Here is a 24,207-nt window from a genome sequence, read left to right as displayed (position 1 = left end):
TACGAAGTGGTTATAAAGCCTCCGCCCCGCGCGCCGCGACACACTGCGCAGACGCCTGTCTCCGACACCTCACAACCCGCGTAGCCCTGGCTAGGGGCGCTGGGCGGGGCCGAGCGGGCGGGACCGCGGGACCCGGGCAGAGCCCCGCCTCCTGCGGGTCAGGTGGTTCCAGCGCAGCCATATTGTAGAGGTTCGGGGTGAGACCAGTTAACTGCTGTTCCCGCCTCCACCCGGAGTTCCATCACCCGTACCCCCATCACCCCAAGGGGGACTTGGCGGCGCGCCGTTACTTACAGATATCCTGATTGCCCCTCCCACTAAAATGAGACTCCACTTAACTCATCTGTTAAAAATAGACAGGAATTGATGAGATGGTGAGTCCCAACTGGTCCACCTTTCAACATTTCTGTTGATACTCCATATTAAGCAAGCAGCATTAATTACCAGAAAATGTATGCATTCATTGAGCATGTACAAAGTGCAAGACATTACTAGATAAGATAGGGTCCACTATCTGCAAGGGATCTGCCGAATAAAGTCAGAATTTCTTAATCTAGCATGGTTCAGTGCTGTCTGTGAACTGATGAACTATATTCCTTGACCCACCTACCTTTCTGTCTTCCTGATAGCTTGGTTACTTTGCCATTTGTGGAAGGAGGTCCAACAATTTCTTGTGTGGAAGTGCCTACCCCAACTCCTCTGACGGGACCCTTAGGCTTCCTAATGGAAAACAATGTCAACCGTGATAAAAATGCATCAGGATTAGATTTAGTTGCAAATAACAGAAGAAAAAAAAATGACTTATAGAAATTTCTTTCTCTTTTTATGAAAAATAAGTCCAGAGTTAGCCAGTCGAAGGTTGCTTAGCCATCCTGATCATTTGGTGAACAATTTTAAGATAACCTCATTATGGTCCACATCCCAAACAGAGGGAAGGAAAATGAGCAGACAGGTGTGTCTTTTTCCTTTTAAGAAGACTGCCTAGCAAATCCTGCACATTTTTGCTTAAATCTCATTGGCCAAAACATAATTACACGGCCATGCTTAGCTGCCAGGGGACTGGAAAATGTAGGGGCTTTTTTAATTGGGTACAATGTGTCCAGCTAAAAATAGTGCTGTGTTCTTTTGTTTGTTTCTTTCTTTCTTTGACACTGAGGATGAAACCCAGGGGTGCTCTATCACTGAACTACCTCCCCAACCCTTTTCATATTTTATTGTATTTAATTATTTATATTTATGGACTTTTAAAAAATTTTAGTTGTATATGAACACCATAACTTTAATTAATTAATTTATTTTTATGGGGTGCTGAGGACCAAACCAAGTGCTTCACATGTGTGGGGTAAATGCTCTACCACTGAGCTATAAACTCAGCCCTTATGTTTTATTTTGAGACAGGATTTTGCTAGGTTGCTAGGGTCTCACCAGTTGCTGAGAATAACCTCTGATTTGCTATCCTTCTGCTCAGCCTCCCAAGTTTTTGGGATTACCGGTTTGTGCCACTATGCTGGGCTAGTGCTCTGTTATTAATAAACAATGTAGAATAAGAGCTGGAAGTAGAACTCTGTGGTTAAGTGCTTGCCTAGTGCAGCCTGGGTTTGAGCCTCAGCAGGAGCACTTACACACACACAAGGCATAATGAATACTAGAACATATCTAGCTGTCTTTTTCAAGGACAGTATTTAAAACCAGGTCCCCAGATCTCCAAACTTTTGAGGTAACAACAAGAAAAGAAGAAGAAGAAAAAAAAAAAAAAAACCTGAAAATCAGGGGCCAGTGACCTAAGAGGAAAACCAAGCAAGGATGATGTCACAGATGCTAAGATAAATTGTTTCCAGGAGGGAGTGGTCAATTGTGACAAATGCTGCTGAGAAGTCAAGAAAAGATAAGAATAGAGAAGTGACCATTGGATTTGGCAATACCAAAGAGTCCTATATAGGGATGGGTGGGTATCCTTAAGTAGGAAGCAAGTTTGATGCTAGATGATTAAAACAATTAATGTCTATATTTGGTCAGAATAGGTTAGAGTCTGCTGTAGTTACAAACAACCCAAATATCTTAATGGCTTAACCAACAAGCATTTATTTTTCCTCTCTTGTAAAGCCTGCTAGGGTCAGGGCACTCTTTACAGTAGTTCTCCTTCATTCCACTGGTACATTCAGAAAGTGAGGCCACCTCTGTCCTGGCTCTACCATATCAACACAGGACTTTTAGGATTGCCTCAATAACACAAAGAGAGCTGGAGGGTTGTGCACCAGCAATGAAATACTTCAACTTCAAGATATACATTACTTTAGCTCACAGACCATTAACCAGAACTTGTCACATGGATCTAATCTAACTGTAGGGGTTGGGACTGGGACATATAGGGGGAACGCATAGGCTATTTAGTAAGCAGTTTATCTCTGCCACAGTTCACTAGAGTCATCTTTTCTTCCTAGTACAGGAGTGCTTTTCCACTGGGTTACAATCTCAGTCCTTTTGATGGTTTGAGACAGGGTCTCATTAAGTTGGCCTTAAACTTTAAATCCTTCTGCCTCAGGCTCCCGAGTTGCTGGGATTACAGGTATGTGCCACCATGCCCAGATCACCAGAGTCATCTTTGACCATTCCCAGTGACCAATGTCCGGGTTGGTTGCAAAGCCCCTTAGTGGGAGAGAGGGCTGTCTTGTTTCTCTGTCAGATTTTGCTGAAGGAGATGGGGACCTCCTATTCCAGCCAGACCCAGATGCATTTTCATACTTCTCCCTGTGCAGCTGACAAATAGCTGTCCGAAACTCAACTTGCTGAAAAGCTCAGCACCCCCAATATTTGCTTGACTTGACATTGGCTCCCAAAGTCTACCTCAGTTCAAAGCTGTTACTAACCATGTTCTGGCAGAAAGTTGACCTGGGGGGCTGGGGATGTGGTTCAGTGGTAAAGCATTTGGGTTTGATCCCCTATAGGGGGGAAATAAAAGAGAGAGGGGGTGGGAGAGAACTGACCTCTCATAAATGCCAGTGGTCTTTGTAATAGCTCCAGTTCTACTGGATTTCTTCCTTCCTGAATCATAGAAAGAAACAAAAGTAATCCCTCCCACTTTTTTTTCCCAGTCTTTCCTTGATAGGAATTGAGTGGCTCAGAGAGATGACACTAGGGAGAAAAGAATTCTTACTAATCTAGTAAACATACATTACACTTACTGCATACAAAGTCCTCTGTCAGGCAGTAGGAGACATGTGGTTTTATGGAGGTTACGGACAAAAAAGCAGATTGCTAGGATACTTAGAAGGACATGTACAAAAACCCAACAGACCAATGGAGGACACGGCAAGCACTGCTCAGGGTGGTTAGGGATGGCTATCCTGCAGAAAAGACCGCTGAGTTGGGTCTGAAAGGACGAGTAAGAGTTGTCAATTGGTCACCATTCCCAGTGACCAATGTCTGGATTGTAAAAATTGAAAAAGATATTTAAAACAGGAAGCCAGGAGGAAAGGTTTAGAGGGAAGGCAAAGGTAGGATCAGTCTGAGGAAGTGTGAGCAGCAGGGTGAGACAGGAGGTCAGAATGTCTGAAAGGATGTAACAGAGTCAAGTGAGAATCAAGTCTCTGTATTACTGCTCCCTTGGATGCAAGGAAGAGAAGCCAGGCATGAACAAGCCTAGTCCCAAAGAATGACTTTTGACTCATGAACTGGTGGTACTACAGCAACTGGGCCCATGGACCAGCTGCATCCCAGAAACCAACCAGTTCTTGTACCTTGTCATTCATCTTTGCTTCTTTTGCAAGTCAGCTTCTTTTAAAAAAAAAAATCATCATCGTCAGTGTTATTATCATTGTGGTGGTGGTGGTAAAACTATATATGACATAAAATCCACCATTTTAACCAAGTTTTTTTCAGTGGTAGGGATCAAACCCAAGACCTTATGCATGCTAGGCAAGCTCCCTACCACAGAGCTGCAGTCCCAGCCACCTTTTTAACCAATTTTAAAAGCGCAGTTCATTAAATGACATTTAGCACATTTAATATTGTTCTGCAACCAGTTCCAGAACTTTTTCATCTTCCCAAACTGGAACTCTCTTATTAAGAACTCTCTTCTCCCCACTTCCTATTTGTAGACCACTTTTCTCTCCTAACTGGAACTGAGCTGTGCTCTCAAAAGAAGAGAGGGGTCAGGTGTTGTGGCACATGCCTGTAATCCCAGCTACTCGGGACTATGGCAGAAAGATCACGAGATCACCAGTTCAAGGCCAGCCTCAGCAAAAGTGAGGCGCTAAGCAACTCGTGAGACTCTGTCTCTAAATAAAATGCCAAAAAAAGAAAAAGGCTGGGCTGGGGATGTGCCTCAGTGGTTAAGTGCCCTGAGTGCAGTCCTCGGTACTGAGAGAGAGAGAGAGAGACAGAGAGAGACAGAGAGAGAGAGAGGGAACACTAAGCAGATGAAATAAGAAATGATCACCAAAGATCAATTAGAGTCAGGTCACCAGGAGCCTTTTGAATTTTATTTTTCGAGGGAGTGGGGCATTGTGGCAGCATCTTGATCAAGGAGAGCCATACATACAATGTATACTTGAGAGTCTACTTTTGAGCTTTCTCTTGCCTTTCAAAGGTGCTACAGAAGCTAATTTTAATTAGATGTTATCTGAATATTGACTGAGTCCTAGCTTCTTCCTTTGGCCTCAGGAATGAACTCTACCTGTTGAGAGTCCCGTCTTTTCCTTCTGGGTCAGGAGTGATGAATGCTTAGTCAGCCTAATCTGGCTCATCTCCTATCTCCTGGGTCTTCTGACATGTTGCAATTAATGGCCTCCCCATTCACCTGGAAATCCTCCCCCTGTCATTGGACCCCCACACGGAAGTCCTATCCAATCCATTTTACCTCCCAAGTGCTTATGGAACCTTCTCCTACTTCCCTGGGCCTCAGGCCCTACTCTGGCTCAGGTTTCATTATGTTTCCTCCTAGACTTTATGCCCAGCTCCTCATTGGGCTCTTCTGGAAAGCCACAGACCTGTCTACCCCTACTCAAACACATTCTACAGCCAGCACTGTAGGAAGCCTCATCTCCTTCCATGCCTCCTGAGTTCAAGCTATTTGGCCTTCTTAATGTTACCTACATATGTCCAGAATTGTCGAGCCTTTTTTGCAAGCCTTCTTTACTTCTTTGCAAATGCTAGTCCCTTTCCTAGTTAAATCCTTCCTATTCTTCTTCCTCTTGATGTAATCTGGTGCACAATTCCAGACTCATTTTCATGATTACCACCCTCTTTCCTAAAGATTTACCTCCTTCCCTCTGTTGTATCCCAGAGCATAATGTAGATGACTCATGTCATGTCTATTACTGTGATGACCACATAATTTACTGTCTAAATCTGGATACTTTTAAGAATGAAAGGAATGCTGTTAATTGCTCTGGTTCAATAGGTGTCTACTCTTCTGCTGGAAGAACTGGAAGGTATGGTCACCTTTCTACAACCAACATCATTGAAAACCTGGGTGTTAGTCTCATTCATGTCTTTCAGCAGGCCTGTGAGAATGGTTTTGCTATCTCCATTTTTAAAATGAAAAGATGGAGTCTCAGAGAGAGGAGACCTGTGATTCCAAAGCCAGAAGGCAGCAAAACCAGATTGGGAAGTCAAATATCTAAATCCTGGACTCTTCTGACTCCATACCTGTTCCTCCAATACCAGAAGCCTGTTGTCTAGGTTAATGACTTTTGGTTCCCTGGGGTGAAGTGGAAGGGTAGAAATGGAATCTTACTAATAAAGAAGGCCTCAATGCATGCTTGTTTTATAGATGACTTCTTGAGTATAGAAACTGTGTTTTATCTTAAAATCTGTGTGCTTCTTCTTCTCCCCTAGCACATTACTTGCTATATCATTCATGCATTCAATTAGCCTTTATTAAGCACCTACTGTGTACCTGTGTGGGACCCCAGATTATGTCTCTACTAAATATATTTCTTTGGCATATTTGGAGATGGTTATTCAAAGAAACCGCAGACAGAAATAGCTCTGAAAATCTGTTCTTGAGTAAAAGAAATTTATATCTATCTACATTAGTAAAGAAAGCAACAGATGCAAAGAGGATTTCTCTTTGAGATCCCCATATCTGCCTAGGAAAGATCTTTTCACAGAAAGAAGAGATTAGAAGTCTGACACCTGGCCCAGACAGATTACCACAGGTGGTCTGAGAGCTGCTACCAGGAAGACTTACTGCATAAAAAAGACAGACTTTGACTGTGGTCATGTATGTAATCCCAGCTACTTGGGGAGGTTAAGGAAGGAAAATTACAAATTTGAGGCCAGCCTGGGCAATTTAGCAACAAACATCCTGTCTTAAAATAAAACAAAAAGGGCTAGGGATGTAGCTCAATGGTACAGCACCCCTGGGTTCAATTTCCAGGTCTGGGCAGGAGGAGACAGCCTTTGGTCACCTGCAGCTCTCCTGAGCTCCCGGGGCTTGGGTCAGTCACTACTTCCCCTCCTTCAGGAGCCCCAAACCCCTATTCCTTTTGTGTAAAGCAAGATATTTCATAAACTCCAACCATCTGGCCCTTTCCTTAAGTCTTACACTTTGTGCTCTTTGTGCCTATGTGCAGATTTCCAACCCCCCTTTTTCCTTTTGGCCATGCTGGGGATCAAACCCAGAGTTTCATGAACATAAGTTTTGTTTGGCTTTTCTCCTTTTAATCTATCTACTGTCTTTCAGTTCATTTCCTAGACTAAAGTTATGGAGCCTTCAAAGGGAAAAGAAAAATCAGCATTTCCTTACATCAAGTACGCGTTGGTGCTACAACGGTGAGCAAAACAGTCCAGGCTCTCCAGGGTCTTACAATCAAATGGGGAAGCCCCATATAAACACAATCACACAAGTAAACAGAGTTACAAATCAGAATTAGTGCTAAGAAGGAGAACACTGGATATGAAGTTTAAGAAATATCTTAAAGAGAAATTTAACAGATTGTGGTCACAGACTTGATAGGGGCAGAACAGAGGCGCCAACTGGGGAAGTCATGAGGTCCAGTTCGAAGGTGTGGGATTTGAGGTGTCTGGGGGGACTTCCCTTCTAATCGCCCCCCTCCAGCCAAGTTAAATTGAGTTGCCCTAAACTGGAAAAATATGGCAAATCACCGAAACCTGCTTCAAGCAGCCCCAAAAGAACTGGCCTCCGGGTAGGTTCGGTGGAAAGAGGGGCGGGTGCGGGGAGGCAGGGGAGAAGCAGAAGCGAAGGGGAGGGAAAGGGATGTGTTCCGGCGCGGAGTCGCGCTCTACCCCGCCTGGCAGGTCCCGCGGCGCCGCAGCGCGGGGAGGGGGCTGCTCAGGGCCGGGAAACCCGAGCCACACTGGCTGCCTGGGCTGCGAGACCCGCCAATCGGGCTGTGCCTGGTGGCGGTGCCATGTGATCAGCCTCCCCTTTTCTCCCTCCCTGGCCTTCCAGGGAAGACCGGTATCCCCGCCATCCCGCCCCCGTCCCCAGCGCGCCGCAGCCGCCAGGGCTGGCTGGGATTCCGCCGCAGTCCGCTGCAGCGCGGGGAGGGGGAGGGAGGCAGCGGGTTGTAGCCGCAGCGCCCCAGTGTTTTCTGTCAAGGTCGAGCATAACACTCGTTGGCACTGCTGCCTCTGAAATCCCTCCCTTACAGTCCTCCCAGAGGTTTCCACCGTCTTCTGCCACGCGTAGGGTTGCAGCTTCTCCGGTACCCCTGGACCGCGGCACCACCTTCTCCTAGGCTTCTGGCGAGGGCCAGGCGGGGTGGGAGGTGGGGCAACAGGAGGGTTTCAATTTATCCTTCCTCTCGAGTTCCCTAGCCACCTTTCTCATATACAGCTCTAGGTTTAAATCCCTTGCTGGGGCTGAGAGTGTAGCACCAGCATACTAGCAAGACCCCAGGACTGCAAAACTAAATAAATATATAGATAGCATCTGAACCCCACACTGGCTCCCAATACTGTATTAGTGACATTTAGGTCCTTCATAATCAAACCCCAGCCAAACCCTTTCCAGCCCCTCTCTGCTTGCGCTGGAGACCCCAGCCCTCTGGACCTTGCCTTTGCAGGAATAGCCGTTACCTGCAGACTTCAGTGACTGCTCTTGCTGTACTTCTGCCTGTGGTGCCATTTTCCCTTTTGTGAGTCTGGCAAATCCCCAGACCCAATTTAATAATAATAATGATAATAATAATAATAATAATAATAATAATAATAATGCAAAGGGTGGAAACTGGCACTAAAATGCCTTTTCGCAAAGGCTATAAACTTGAAAGCTCACAGGGTTCCAGGAGGACAGATAAATAAGACCAGGGGACAAAGGCCTAAGAAACACCTGTCTCAACAGCAGGGAGCCTACTCTCCATTCAGGCCAGTGAGCTTCTTGGAGAAATTGTGGGTCTTATATTGCCAGATTTCCAAAGTTTATAAGAAAAAGCCACAAATTCAGATTTTTGTGTGTAATCTCTTTTTTTGGGGTGGGGGTGGGGGTGGGGGAGTGTGTGCTGGGGATCAACCCAGGGCTTCATGCATGCAAAGCAAGCACCCTCCCACTGAGCTACATCCCCAGCCCTTTATGGGTATTCTCAATTTCTAAATGTTTGTTCACCTCTGTGGGCCCCAGGCAGCTCATAGATCTTCAGTGCATGACCTCTACTCTTTAGGGAAGAGGAGTTTTCACTAGGAAAATACTTTGGAAAAACTATTTAGGGTGAAGGTGTGGCCTTGAATGGCCTTCCATCTCTGAGAGGCAGCTGGCAACAATTGTGGAGGCAACTACGAGGACTTGGATTTGAATTTGCTTCCCAAAATGACTGGATTTCATTTCTCTTTCTTTTTGTTTTGTTTTGTAGTACTGGGCATTAAACTCAGGGGCATTCCACCACTAAGCTACCTAGCCTTTTTCTTTTCTTTCTAATTTTTTAATTTTATTTTGAGACAGGGTCTTACTAAGTTGCCCAGGCTGGCCTCGAACTTTGCAGTCCTCCTGCCTTAGCCTTCCAAGTAGCTGGGATTACAGAAACGTGTCACCATACTTGGTTCCAAACTAAATGGATCTTTTAAATAAGAGGCTCCATATTGAGAAGTTAAGATGATTGGCCTGAATTTGGAGGAATGGATTTGGGAAATTGGCAGGAGCAGAGGGTACTAGGGAGTGGGAGGTAGCAAGAAGCCAGCTAGGGCTATCTATCTGCCCATCCTGTCAACTGTCAGGAATGACAGCAAATGTTTTCTCTCATCCTAGTGCGGGCCACATGAAGGTCATAAAGGGACCTTTGTGCTTTCACTTGCTGATGGTAGTGGGAAGATGGGAGGGGAAACAACCTCTGCCCTGAAGGCTTCACACACTTGGTTAGTGCCTGCAAGGGGAATTGGAGATCTATCAAAGAGAGGAGGTGAACAGCCAAACAATGTAGATGTTGGTAACCTGGAGCTGGCCCGTGGCTAAGGCACTGGGGACAATGTGAAGGGAAACAAAAGCCAGCTAAGCTGTCTTGGGAACCAGGTTTATTTGGTTGTTGTTGTTGTTTTGTTTCACTCTGAGATTAGCTAGGATATGATCTCCTCTGTCTCCCATCCTTTGAAGTCTCCAGAAAAGTCTTTTATGCTTGGAGAGGCTGTCCTGACTGCAGTTTGTGGAGATAGCTATAGGGCCATCTGTTTTGGTGTAGTGATGATTGAAGATGGTGCAGGCTGAAGCAGGAGCTGGACCTGGAGAAATAATGCCTGCCAGAAATTTGTAGTAATCTTGGAAAGAGGTTTTGGACTGGGTGTTTTGGCTCATCCCAAAGTCTCAAGGGATTAGAAGACCCAGCTACTATAAAGGATCAGTTACAACTTTTTGAGTTATTGCTTGGTTTGTGCAAGACACTGTGCCACATGTCTTATATGCATTATCTCTATTATCCCCACAGTGATCATATGAGGAAATACTATTATCATAACCCCCATTTTGCAGATGAAGAAATTAAGGCCCAAAGAGATGAGGCTTGCTCAAGGCCACAGAGCTAGCAAACAATGGATTAGATCAACTTTCTAGTGGAGTGCCCTTAGCAGAAGAAACTGTCACCTTGTTTGGGGTTGTCATTGTATTTTTTGCCTACTCAAAGACAGCACTTGCCATACAGAGAGAAAGTTTTGATTTGCATGTCTGCCCTCCCTGCTACTGTACTTATTGGAGGGCAGGAACTAATTGCCAGTGCCCAGCTCATAGCAGGTATGCAAATGAGGTAGAATAGAAGGAATAAAAAAAATAGGAGACAAAAGGAAAGACAAGGGAATATAATTTCAATCTGAAGTTCTGCATGCTTTCCTAGGCCTTTCATTCCCCAAGGGTGCAAAGATCCCCAGGGTACACTTCTCCCAGGTTGGTCACTTCCAGATTTCTAGGAAATCCAAAAGTCCTAGGGTTACCATAAATTCACCCAGTTAAGAAAATTACCTTGTGCACTGTTAATTATCCCACCAATGACTAGATTAAGCAAAGGGAGATACCATATTTTAAGAAAACTTTAATTTACGGGACTTTCCAATATTGTCTACTGATGGATAGTGGAGATCACATCAGCTTAAGGACTCTGAAAATGAGTAGACCACATGAACTGTCTTGTGATCACCAGACCTATGGCATTCCCACATATATTCCCATGTCTAACTCTTACCAGTTTCCTACATTCTCCCTGGAATGTATTTCTGTTTTCCTAAACAAATCTCTGTGCCTCTGACTGACAGTGTGTTGAATTCGTTCTCATCACATAATTACATCAAGGACCCCACTTGTCCCGAGTTGAGGTTCCTCCTCTCTGGGAACTCCTTGGGCCTCTCCCAGTGATTCAAGTACATGTTAAATGAATTCTGTCAGGAAGGCCAAAAGAGGTACCCTCAACTCTCAGATCTTTGTACCCTTGAGCAAGTCACTCAGCTTCTTTGGGTCTCAGTTCCTTTATCTGTGAAATGTAGATTGTAATTTAGATCTCATAGGATTATTGAGAAATTTTAATAGATTGGGCTATCAAATTTATGTACACTGCAATTCAACTATCAGCTGTTTTTGTTGCTATAAAGATAATGATGGGGACTAAGGAGAGGGCAAAGAAGGAAACTAGGATCTAGAAATGCCAGAACCGAATCAGCTCAGACAGGAATTAGGAGGCCCAACCAGCCTGCAGTTTCTAAGACCACTGTGTCATCTCTTCATTCTTTTTTTTTTTTTTTTTTTTTGGTACTGGGTGGAAATCAGAGACTCTTTGCCACCAAGTGCATCTCCAATCTTTTTTAGTTTTTATTTTGAGACAGGGCTGGCCTCAAAATTGAAATCCTCCTGCCTCAACCTCCCAAGTCACTGTGATTTTATAGGTGTAGGTAATCACACCTGGCTCCCCCCACCATACTGGGGTTGGAACCCAGGGCCTTATGCATACTAGACAGGAGCTCTTCCTCTGAGCCACATCCCCAGCCCATAATTCAGTCTTCACTGATGGAACACTTACTATGTACTGCTTGATCTCCTTTTTTGGGGGGCGGGTATAGGGGATTGAACTCAGGGGCACTCGACCACTGAGCCATACCCCAAAACCTGTTTTGTATTTATTTTGAGACGGGGTCTCACTGAGTTGCTTAGCACCTTGCTTTTGCTGAGGCTGGGTTTTAATCTTCCTGCCTCAGCCTCCTGAGCAAATGGGATTACAGGCAAGGGCCCCCATGCCTGGCTTGATCTCCTTTCATTTACAACTCTGCAAATCAGATGCTCAGATTGTCCTCATTTTCCAAGTGCAAAAAATGAGGTTAGAGACATGATGCGACTTCCCTCCCCAAGGGGAGCCCAGCTAGAAAATGGCAAAGGCGGCATTGAACTAAGATCTGTGTGGTTCTGAAATCCTTGGTCTTTCTGCTTTGCACTCCACAACTTCTTCAGTCTTCCCTTCATTCACTGGAACAGGCCTTCTGCAAGGGGCAGGGGAGACATGGCCAAGACTCTTGTCAGCAAGATGCTTCTCCTTTAGTCAGGGAGGCAGTCAACTCAGTGGACTTTGACATTTCAGCATGACAAGCTCTCTGCTGGGGAAGTGCAGGTGTTAGAAGAGTGGGTCATCGCTTTACTGAACTAATTTATTTTATACATACTTATTTTTTTGTTTTTGCAGTGCTGGGATGGAACCTAGGGCCTTGAACATGCTGGGCAAACGCTCTACCATGAGTATTCCCCAGCCCTGGGCCATTGCTTTAGACTCAACTATCTCCGTGGTCCACAGATCCTTCCAAGTCCCAGTCCCCTAAAGTGAGGCTGAAATACCCTCACACTGTGTGGGGTGTAAGGGGTGTTACAGTGAGACACTGCTGCAATCAGCAGTTCTCTCCAAAAGAAATCCCTCTCAACTGCTCACTCTTATGCTAGTGCTTTCTCTCTCTCTCTCTCTCTCTCTCTCTCTCTCTCTCTCTCTCTCTCTCTCTCTCTCACACACACACACACACACACACAAACACACACACACACACACACACACACACGGGTGCATTTCAATGCTTGAGAACTGGTTTCTACTTTCTTCATCCTTCAGCATGCCCGGGGTGGTCTAGCACCTTAATTTGGGATGTGGAAGTCCTTGGCACTTCTAGCCTCTGCCCCCAAGCCAAAAAGAGAGGAAACTTGCATTTTACACCCTGTTACATATGCATTTAAAAAGAAATGCCTTCTCGGAAGGCCAGTGCAGCTGTCAGTAGAGGTTATCTTTAGGTGGTGAAGTGATGTGTAATCTTTGTTTTCTTTTCTTATTACTTATATTTGCTTAATTTTTTTTTCTACATAAACTTATTACTTGTGTCATCAGTGAAAATAAGTGAGTAAAGTCATTCTCGATTTTAATAATTATTTGTGGCACCATAGATGTGGGGGTAGGTCTGTTAGAAGCACTCTCAGGAGGGGCTCTCTCCTGCGCAGGGCCAGGACTGAACAAGACAATACATAGGGCGGTGAGCAAGCGAGGTCATCAAAGATTGAAGAAAAGCCACCATTCCTGAGAGAACGTCTGATCCCAGCGATGATAAGCTATTATTTCACAGAAGTAACCAATGACGTATTTTATAGGTAAGAAAGCAAGATACAGAGAGGTTTCATTACCTGCCCAGGGACACACAGCTAGAAAGTGATTAGGCAAGATTTGAATCCAGATCTGAGTGACTTCATAGTCTGTGTACTTTTCTTTTATGTTTGCCAGCTCTGGGGATTGAAACCAGAGGTGCTCTGTCACATCCCCAGCCCTTTCAATTTTTTGAGTCAGGATCTCACTAAGTGCACTCAAAATCGCCGTCCTCCTGCCTCAGCCTCCTGAGTAGCTGGCATTACAGGTGTGCACCATCATGCCAGGCATAGTTTATACTTTTAACACCTGGACTTGGCGGCCATTGCAAGCCACTCCAGTTGAACAATGCTTATTCTCAAGTGGCCACACACACACAGGTGCTCATCAGTATTAGTAGAACAGTCTAGAGAAGACTATGAGGTGAAGATCCTTGTCCCATTTTCCAGATGAGAAAATTAAGGCCAGGAGGGCGATCTGCTCAGTGTAGTAAGCCGAAGTCACAGCTTCCGGTCTCCTTTCTCTTCTTGGGCAGCTCTCCCTTGCTGCTACCTTCTGCCAACTGCTGAGGCTTCCTTCACGAAACAAATGACTCACCGTAAATCGCTGGCTGGATTTCCCCTTTCTCAAGACACAGGAAGTCTGTGTTTGCAATCCCTGTGGGTGAGCGACTCAGGTCAGTTATAAGCGGGCAGGGCGTGAGGAGGGTGCGATGGGTGGGCAGGACTGCCTGCTACCTTGCTGTCCCACCAACAGTTTTCCTTTCAGAGGGTCATGTCGCTGTTTCTGCCAAGTCAGGTTTGAGGTCCCACAGCAAAGAGCTGACTGCTGACTAAACTAAGGAATTTAGGGGAAAAAAAACCCAGGAGGAGAGAAGCTCCTCCCCCCCAATATTAATAACCACATCTCAGTATTTAATGTTTGTACCAGGCACTGTGCTAAGTGGCTGAAGGGAACCTTTTTGAGCTCCACAGTAGCCCTAGAAAGAAAATTGTGTATCTTTGGAGCCAGATTACACCGGATTCAAATCATCGCCGTGCCACTTCCCAATTGTGTGATCCCAGGGAAGGGATCACACAATTGGGATTCATTTAAATAAGTTTTTCTGAGCACCTACTATTCACTACATTCACCATTCAGTGAATAGATCAAGGATCTCTGCTCTCTTGATATTTACTTCTATTCTGCAAGGTGAAGCAGGCAAATCGTAAACATAATAAATAGATGAATAATGTTAGAAAGTGATAAGGCTATAGAAAAAAATAAACATAAAGCAGGGTGATCAGATAGGAGGGCTCATGCAGAAAGGAGAAGAGGAGGCTGCAGTTCCAGTAGCAGTATTGGGGGCTGGGTGCTGCTCACTGGGAGAGCTGCTTGCTGAGAATGCCCAAGGCCCTGGTTTGAGCCCAAGCACTACAAAAAACAAACAGTGGTATCAGGGAAGGTCTCCCTAAGTAGGGGATATTTGAGGGGATTAGCCATACAGGTAAGTGGGGAAACTTTTTTTTAAGCAGAAGGAACAGCTTTAAGCATGGTTGGTGGTTTCAAAGAGTAGCAAGAAGGCCAGTGTGGCTGGACAGAATGAGCTGGGGAGAGTCCCCTGGACCCCCAGGGATATCACAGCCATCCTTCTCATACCGCGCTTTGTGTTTCTGTCATGGTTTCTGTCCATATTGTAATTTTTAAGTATTTTATTTATTTGGGTGTTTGCTTATTTCTTATTTGTTTTCTCTTCTAGTCCTGTGCTCTTTAAGATCATGGTAGTCTTGTTCGATGTTGATCACAGAGCCTGGGCCATAGAAGGCACTTGAAGTTGAATTAATGAATTAAGCATATTTGTCTGTCCATTTAGTCATATTTATGATAGAACCTGCCCATCATGTTAAACACTATTTCTCAGGGGGATGCATTTGGAGTTCCAGTCCAGGACATTAGAAATAGAGATAGTAGTTAGGAGTACAGGTTACAGAGCCAGACTGCATGGGTTCTGGTTCTGATTCTACTTACTAGCTGTGTGATCTTAGACAAATTAGGAAGAAAAAAAAAACGACTCTGTGCCTCAGTTTCCAAATCTGTACATTGGCATAATAATCATATTGTTCTCCAAGGGTCGTAAGCACTCCAAGCAGTACCGTGTGTACATGCACTTTCCCTGTGCAGCCCAGCCATGGGAGCCAGATTCCAAAAAGGAGAAGAGGAGGACAAGGGCTATCATGGTGGAAGTGAGCCTGCAGGCCGCCATATCTGTGCTGTGTGCTGGAAGGTGAGGGCTCTAGGACCGGCACTGGGATGGCCTTTTGGAAATATGGTTCCTGGCTGTGTAGCTTTCCAGTCTTCTCTGGCTCTTTTCGGTAACCAACCTAGAGTGGAGTCTGTCTCTTGCAATGGAAATATCTGATACAGATATTAATAAAGTAACTTCTTTTTTTCTGTCTGGTACTTTATATCATTATCTCAATAATTCTGTGCATACTGTAGATATTAATTGCATTCTACAGATGTGGGAGCCAATTCAGAGTCAGGGTGGCTTGACCAAAGTCACATAGCCAATGAGTGACAGAGCCAGAGTTCAGCCATGGGTGTGACTTCAAATTATTCTCCCAAAGTGCCTCCTGTGATGACTAAAAGGCCCAGAGAGGGTTTCCTCCTCCAGCACTTGCTGCTATCTGTGATGACAGGTCATAGCTCTGCTTGGAGAGAGGGATCATGTGAATCTGGTCTCTAAGCCAGAAAGATAAATGGTTCTGGGCTGCCTGGGAGAGCTCAGGACCCAGAGGAATGGACTGTGTCTTGCCTGGGTCACTACTTAACACAAGCAGCCCTCTTCTATACTGCCCCTTAGACCAGAGACATTTTCTCTCTGTCATCTGAGTCCAACTGTCACTGGGTGGTCTGATTCCCAAGGAAATGTGGAGATAGAAAACATCTGGGGTGACTGGTTGCTAGGCAACAACCAACCACTCACTTAACAGAATCAAAGAGGCTGCCTGGTGCTGACAGATAGGTGGATCTGAGGCCTAAAGACCTAGATTCTGGCTCTGATTTGTCGTGTGATCATGCACACATCCCTGCCTCTCTCTGGGATTCAGTTGGATAAAGGGCAGTCAGACTAGGCTGGGGATGTACAGCACTTGCCCAGTATGTGTGAGGCCCTAGGTTCAGTCCCCAGCATGGGGTGGGGGAGGGGAAGAACAATCAGACTGTATTAGTTGCAAGATGAGTTGACATTAGGTGGTCAGAATGACAGGGGGCACAGCCAGAGGCTCCCGGGCAGCTGACCAATGAGAGAAGACTCAGTTCTGTCCATCCTGCCCCAGGCTGTTTCGGATCTGGTTGCCAGTTAAAGGCAAGAGACAGTTCCACTTCTCCCCTGGAATCTGGCCACCCAGTCTCTATCCCAGGCTACCCCTGCAGGCCGGAGTCTGGGAATCGTCCTCATACCCACAAGTTAACACAGTTACCGCCTACCCGGCAGATGTTTCCCTATGGGGAGTTTCCTCAGTTGCTGCCAAAGCGAAGCCACGCAGCTCTGGGTGTTTCCCTGGCTACCCGTCAGAAAACCTTCTGATGCTGTTTGTGGAGATTGTGCTGATGGTAAGCCCTGAGGGTGGTGGTGTGTTTCGTGGCAATCAGCAGAGCTAACATGTTCCATTTCACATCCATTACAAAATTTAATGACAGCATCTGTCATTAACTGGGCCTGGCACAGCATCAGATGCTTCATATCCATGATCTCATTTAATCCTCATACAATCCAGAGGGAGGGGAGCAAAGGCCACTAGTGTATAGATGTGGAAATGGAACCTCAGGGAGGAGAAATGATTTGCCCAAGATCCCATAAATGGTGGAATCAAGGTTCGAACCCAGGACCAGGGGTTTAACCACTACAGGATGCTGCACAGTCCTGGCAGAGCATGTCAAAGCAAGCTGCAAGGGCTCGACTCCTAATTTACAGATGGACAAGTCAAGTCCCAGAGAGAGGTGCCTGGTCCACAAACAGCAAGTTCAACCCAGAGCAGATTGGTCTCCCCAAAAGGACTGGTCTCCCCACAGCCTCACCACACCATTCCAGAACACAAAAAGTGCCCGAGGCAAAAGCAGTGGATGAACAAGAAATCCTGAGTCTGAAGAAATCCCCAGCCTTTCTTAGGAAGTCAAGTAGGTCTTCCAGAGGTCCTTGGGGTTAAAGCAGAGAGTCCTAGCTAGCATAACTCTGGACAGCAAGGGGAATGTGGGTGTCACTCTTTGGCATAGATGAGGTCTTGACTTCAGGCACTTGCTGAGAAGACAGGTATGCTCAGAATATTCTCCCCCTCAATTGTTTTACCTGGCTAACGCCCAGCTGTCCTCATTGAAGTTCAATGTCACTTTCTCTGGGAAGCCCTCTTCTGAGGTTCCAAGTTCCCCCACCAGCTCTGGCCCAGTTTGCTCTATGGACAACACACTGGCCCAGTTTGCTTTATGGACTCACATCGGAGGCATGTTGAACTAATACAAGCTTTAAAATTTATCCTCCACCCACTGACCTCCAAAGATGCCACTTCAGAATTTGGTATTATCCTCATAAAACCGAACTAATCTTTTAACACACACTAAGATGATGAATGCTTAATATAAAACTAGATTAGAGTCAGACCTACAGACTCCAGGAACACTCCCATTCTCTGCCCAATCTCAATTTGTCCCTAGAGATGGGGTTGCTTTCTTAAAGGCAGAGTGGTTGCAGTGTCCAGGTATCTAGAGATAGCCTTATCTGGAGTTAGTTCTTTCAGCCCAGATCACTGCTTCTCAAACGTGAACATACAAAAGAGTTATTGTGCTGGGTGTGGAGATGCACACCTGTAATCCTGGTGATTTGGGAAGCTGAGGCAGGAGGATCACAAGTTGGAGGCCAGCCTCAGTAACTTAACAAGTAATTTAAGGACCTCTCTCAAAAGGGATGGGGAGTGGCTCAGTGGAAAAAGCACCTCTGGGTTTAATCCCCAATTAAAAAAAAAAAAGAATTATAGTGCAGTATATATAGTATATTTTCTTTCTTTCTTTTTCTTTTTGGTGATAGGGATTAAATTTAGGGCTTTGTAAAAAAAAATAGGGCTTTGTGCATGCTAAACATGTGCTCTACTACTGAACTACACCCCTAGTTTCTGTATATCTAATTTAAGGTTTTTAAATGTAACTTTGAATGATAATGCTCTTCTTACCTAACTATTGCCTCTAAAACTCAATCTTATTCAGAGAGGGGGTTCACTGTGATTATGATTATGATTATTTTGTTTTGCTTTTTGTGGTGCTGGGGATAGAACCCAGGGCCAGGTACATGCTAGGCAAGCATTCTACTACTGAGCCACATCCCCAGCCCTGGGTTCACTGTGATTAAAAGCATGAAAGAGTACTGGATTTCTGTACACCTTCCTACCCCTGCCCCCTTGCCAGAATAGAAATGCCACGAGAATCTGTTAGGCTCATCTCTTTGTTCTCACAGCCAGCACTATGCCAGGCACAGAGCGGATATTCAGTTCATATTTATTGAAGGAATGAATCACATGTGCCTACTTGTGAAAATAACATCAGAAGTGGTACATGGGTGGCTACAGGTGCTCACTCCTCAAGACCCCAGGCACATACTCACGTCTGTGCACCTGATTCCCTGCATGTGCAAGGTGAGAAACAGCATGAAGAGGAATGAGGACGTGTGTGTATTTATTTGCTCACACACTGTGTGAAAAACGAGACAGTTTATTATAGTTCTGGAGTTCAGAAATCTGAAATGGGCCTTTTAGGGGCTAAAACCAAGGTGTGGCAGGGTCATTTATTTTGGAGGCTCTAGGGGAGAACCCCATTGTTGGACCTTTCCAGCTTCTAGAACTGCACTCCTTGGCTAGTGGTCCCCTTTTCCATCTTCAGAGATAGCAGCACGACATCTTTAAATCTTCTGTAAGAACCCTTGTGATGACATCAGGTTCACTTGGATAATAATCCAGATGATCATATTTTAAGATCCTTAATTTAATCCTTAATTTGCCATCTAAAGTGACTCTCACAGGCTTTGAGAATTAGGACCTGATGTTTACTGTGGGGGAGGGGGACCACTGGGGGTTGAACCCAGAGCCTTGTGCATGTTAGGCAAGTACTCTACCTGAGCCACATGCCCAGCACTTTAAAAATTTTATTAGAGACAGGATCTCGATAAGTTACCCAAGCTGGTCTCCAACTCACCTGTGATCCTCCTGCCCCTGCCTCCAGAGTAGGTGGGATTATAGGTGTGCCTAATGGCTCCCAGCTAGGACTTGCTATCTTGGTGTGGCCATTAATCAGCTTCCTGCAGCATATCACACCATGTTCCATAGAGCAAGGTGTTCAATACATGTTTGATGAATTGCATCATAACAAAGGGAAAAACTACTGCCCTAGTAGAGAGCCTACAACCTGAGGACTTTGGAACTGTAAGAGTGGTGAAATCGTGGACATAGTACCATATAACCAGAGCCCTTCTCAACATGGGGGTCAGCTGACATCTCCAAGGTATTGCTGTCTCTCTGCCCTTCCTGCAACACTGGTGACTCTCTAACCTCTCTAGCCTCTTCCAGGAATCAAAATTTTTCTTCTTTCATTTTTTCCTTTGAGGCCCTGGGGATTGAACCCAGGATCTCATGCATGCTAGGTAAGGGCTCCTCCTCAGCCCATGTTATTTTATTTTGAGAGATAAATTGCCCAGGTCTGGCTAAGTTGCCCAGGCTGTCCTGGGATTTGAATCCTCTTGCTTCAACCTCCTGAGTAGCTGGGATGACAGTCTGAGCCACTGAAATATTTTTTGTCCTTGGTTTATTTCTTGAAAAAACAATTTGCAAGGTTTATTGCTACCAAACAACTAGAATCTTGATTTTATTCATCATTTAATTGAAATGAGAAAAAGAATTGTTTTGCTTAAGCTTAAACTTTAGAGTAAAGAAAGGCCTGCATTCAAACCTCACTCTGGTGCTTTGTGCTGTGAATAGTAATTTTACCTCTTTGAAGAGTTTCAGGTGATAGTTTTGTTTGTTAATCTGTGAAACAGGATGATAACAGAATCTCTATTATAAGGTGATTGTAACAAATAAGTAAGATAATGTATACTGTGGTTCTCAATTGTGGTCTCCAGATCAACAACATTAAGGTCACCTATGAATTAGCTCCACCCCTGACATACTGAATCAGAGACTCTGGGCATGAAGCTTAGCCATCTGTTACAACACATCTTCCAGAGAATTCTGCTGTAGCTCAGGTTTGAAAACCATTGATTTATGTGTCATGGGATAAGATTAAAGAGGCTGCCACACAATAAAAACTCTACAAATGTCTCTCATCGCTAACCCTGTTGTTTAGTATAATGGTTTCAACACATGCCCTGTGATGTTGCGTTGGGTATCTTTCTGTCTTTATATCCTACAAACATTGTACATTTAGGGTGGCCTGATGATGTAATCCATCACCCACACAACTGCCCTTTAATGAGGTCATCTTCCAGCCTCTCCCTGCACATTTCTAGTACCAGAGAGCTCACTATTCATCTGGGCAGGTTAAGCCCCTGGTCAAGCCCTGCCCACACCTGCATGCCAACTGCATACACTGTGCAGACCTTTCTCTCTTCTCTGAGGTTCCTCAGCTGTGCTGAGGTCTCTCTCCAGTTTCAAGGCAGCTTCTCTATTTGCTGAACCTCAAATAGGGCTGACTAGCCCTGAGGCACAGAGGAGGGTTCCTTCTCGAATTTGGACTGTGATTCTGTTTGCCTGGTGTTTTGGCAGCCTTTTCACCCTGCTGACTCACTCTAGTCTGAGGTCAACCAAAATCCCCCAGCCTTTTTCTCAGGAACTGCCCACGCTCTGATTGATCAGGACACACCAGTCCTTGAAGTGTGCAGTTCATTTCTTTAAAAATAACACTACTTTTGAATTATAAACCTAATACATGCTTGATACAGTAAGTTGGGAAAATGCAAAGAAAAAAAACTCACTGGTAATTTTCATTCTAAAATTGACTTTCAAAAAGGATATTGCATTGTACTAAAGGGGGGGAAAAACCACACTTGTGCAATTTCCATTTCAGGCAGAAGAAAAAGAATTGGAAAAAAGAAGATGAAAATACCAGAGGGAAAATTGTGAATACTAACATAAATAGATCTCTCTTATCTTATAATTCAAACATACATCAATATACAATGAAATTCCATTCCCAAGAGACTACAATTGCTAGTGTTTGGGTATAGCTCTGGGTCTTTATAGCTAACATTGTGTTTTTTAAAACTTAAATCTAGGTCTAAACTCAGCCCTGGATTTGAAGACAGTCAGAACTGGTTCAAATTCTGGCTTCCTTACTAATTGTTAGATCACGTTGGACAATTAATTTCCTCTTGGAGACTCAGTTTCTTCATCTGTAAAATGAGGGTGACGATACTTATTTCTTAAAATTGTGGCAAAGATGAAAATTAATGGAAATAAAGCTGGCATACAGCGAATGCCTGCAAGGAGTTTATTTTGGGGTTGTTACTGTTAGGAACTCCTCACCTGGCTAACTGCTACTCTTCCCGATCCGGGTCAGATGCCACTCCTTCGTAGCCTCCCCTGCTTGGCTCCTCCCAAACTACTCGCTCCCTCTGTCCTGCTGCTTGTCCTGCATCTGTCTTTGTGTTATAGTGCCAGACAAAGCTGCTGTACCAACCTTCACTGGTCCAACAGAGGGCGTGACCTAGTGCGGGTGTCAAGAATTGTGGAGAAAGGTTTGGATAAGAATTCGTTGAAGGAAGGAAGGAATTTCAGGGAGATTACGTGAATGGATGAGTGAGTGAGTATCACCAGGTGTCACCCGCTAGACCAATCCTCATTTTCCTAAACCGGGAGAGAATGCCTCCCCCTCGGGCCGTACCAGGTGGTGGGCGGAGTTCTGGCGGCGCCCTGGGGAGAGGCCCCGCCCGTCACCGGGGCGCGTCGGGAGGCGGAGCCCTTAAAGGTGAGTAGGCGAAGGGTGTGGAAGGAGCATGGCCGGGTCCGAGAGTCAGCGAGACTTGCAGCTGTGTAGAAGAGCCTTCGCTGGGGCCAGGATCCGTGCACAGACACAGCCAACCAGTTTCTGACCGCGGCTGCTCAAGCTCAGTCTGCAGCCACACAAAGAAACTGAGGCCTCAGGGACGGGAGGCAGCAGCCCGAGTGACTGAAAGTCAAGGTCCAATTCTGGCAGGAGCTTCTTGTTACTGGGTCTGACCCCAGCCAATGAGTTAATGCACCTAAGATACATCTGCTCCCTGGCCTCAGTTTCCCCATGCGCCGGAGCTCTTCCGACTTTGGCACTATTAGAACTTTTTGGGAGGAGGGTGGTATGGGGGATTGAACCCAGGAGGCGTTTAACCACTAAGCCACATCCCCAGTTATTTTTATTTTTTATTTTGAGACAGGGTCTTGCTAACTTGCAGACCTCCCTTAGCCTCCCTCACTGGGATTACAGGTGTGCATCACCAGGCCCCGCTGCGATTAATCATCTTATACTCTCTTCCAGGCAACCTCCAAAAAACCCACAAACACACACACACACACACACACACAAAAAAAAAAAAAAGAAAAAGAAAAGAAAAGAAAAAGAAAAAAGAAAGAAAAACTCTGAAGGCAAAGCAAAAACAAAAACCTGATAATAATTTTTTTTTTTTTTTTTTTTTTTTAGTCCACCTATATAAGTAGTTCAGTAGGAGGAGCGGAGAGCTCAGAAAAGTGAGGTTCTTTTGAGCTCAGCCCCCTTTCAGTGTCCTTACCTGTAAAATGGCCATGGATAACAACTATTTTCACCCCAGGAATAGCTGTGAAGATTAAGGGAGCTGCTGTGCCTGGACTGCTTTGCAGGGGTTGGGAGCACTTTACTTACTCTCAGAGAGGAATAGCTTTAGGCTCAGCCTTTCCTGGTGCCAACCCCTCCCCCCCACCACATACCCCCTCAGCTTGGACATTCCTGAGCCTGGCAGGGTCTCAACTAGCGAGCCAGCCTGGATATTCTCTGCTGAGAGCCTGGCTGGACTCAGGCCCTCAGGGAGGAGTTTTTAGAGAAGGAAATGGTTGTGGTTGAGACAGCATGATGGAGCAACTTCCCGGAGATCTGGATGGAAAGCCCCTGCTCCTGGTCTGTTCTCACAGTGGGATGTGGGTCAGACACTGAGTCCCGCCCCATTATCACCAGGAAGTTCCTAGTAGGGAGCTGAGATAGAGCTTGTGGAGCCTCAGACCAGCCATTTGCCATCTCTGGCCTCAGAACCTCCCTCTTCCCGAGTATTTACTCATTCAGAGTCTGGTCCCACCAGCTGGGCCTCTATCCTGGTACTCCAAACTCAGGGCCAGAGAAATAGCCTTTGGAGTTAGTTCCTGATATGTTGGGTGACATGGGAGGTCCTTTCTCCTCTTTGGGGAGGGGTGACAGTGAAGTTGTATTTGGCTCTGCAGTGGCATGATCTCGAGTCCAAGATACTATGCCCATACCAAGTTATTTTGTAAACTCTGGGCTGTTGGACAGTAGAGAGGCCCCGTTCTGTGGAGAGATGAAAAAAAACATCTAGGGCAGCTGGAGGGCTTGGTCATTGCTTACCGAGTGGCATAGAGAAGACCCATCCTTCTGTGTTTCCACTTCCTCATCGGCAAAATGGGGACATTCTCCTTTGGGCCCTTCTTCCTTCTCTGTAAAACAGAGGGGGGTGAGGGTCAATGGTCTTGTGCCCTGTGATGTGCTTCCCAGCTGTGACTGTGTGCAAGCCACTTCAGTTCTGTGTTATAGTTTCTCCATTTGTCCGAAGGATTTTCTACTCCTCCCCACTCTCAGGGTTCTGAGCTCAAATGGGTGATAGTCATTTTCTGAACAGGAAACAAAGCGGACACTAATGTGGATACGACCCAAGCTCATCACCTCACTCCCTGAGGAATCTGGGGTTCACTGCACCTATAGTGCCCGCTGGAATTAAACTTTGGAATTGTACCTGAGAAACCATGTATAAACATTCGTAGCCCTTTGGGGGAGTTTAAAATGCCCCCAAAGATCAAGGACCAACTTCAGCTTTTGTTCAAAACCCTCTACCACTTACTTTATTCCTTCTGCTCTCCAAGATGTGCCAAAAACCTTCCTCAAACAGTCTTGTACTTTTCCACTTCCAGAACTTTACTCG

General features: G+C 45.4%; 1 long non-coding RNA gene across 1 annotated transcript; it reads right to left on the bottom strand.

Moving 5' to 3' along the window:
- Positions 1-282: 282 nt before the first annotated feature.
- On the bottom strand, positions 283-23,721 carry LOC143403117 (uncharacterized). The gene is made up of 3 exons (XR_013091835.2): positions 23,637-23,721; positions 611-720; positions 283-343 (listed from the first exon to the last, which is right to left on the bottom strand). It is a non-coding gene; the product is annotated as an uncharacterized LOC143403117 (long non-coding RNA).
- Between the last annotated feature and the right edge of the window lie 486 nt (positions 23,722-24,207).

The sequence above is a fragment of the Callospermophilus lateralis genome, chromosome 7, assembly GCF_048772815.1.
Source record: "Callospermophilus lateralis isolate mCalLat2 chromosome 7, mCalLat2.hap1, whole genome shotgun sequence".
In the NCBI taxonomy this organism is placed as follows: Eukaryota; Metazoa; Chordata; class Mammalia; order Rodentia; family Sciuridae; genus Callospermophilus; species Callospermophilus lateralis.
This window is presented reverse-complemented; position numbering and strand designations above follow the sequence as displayed.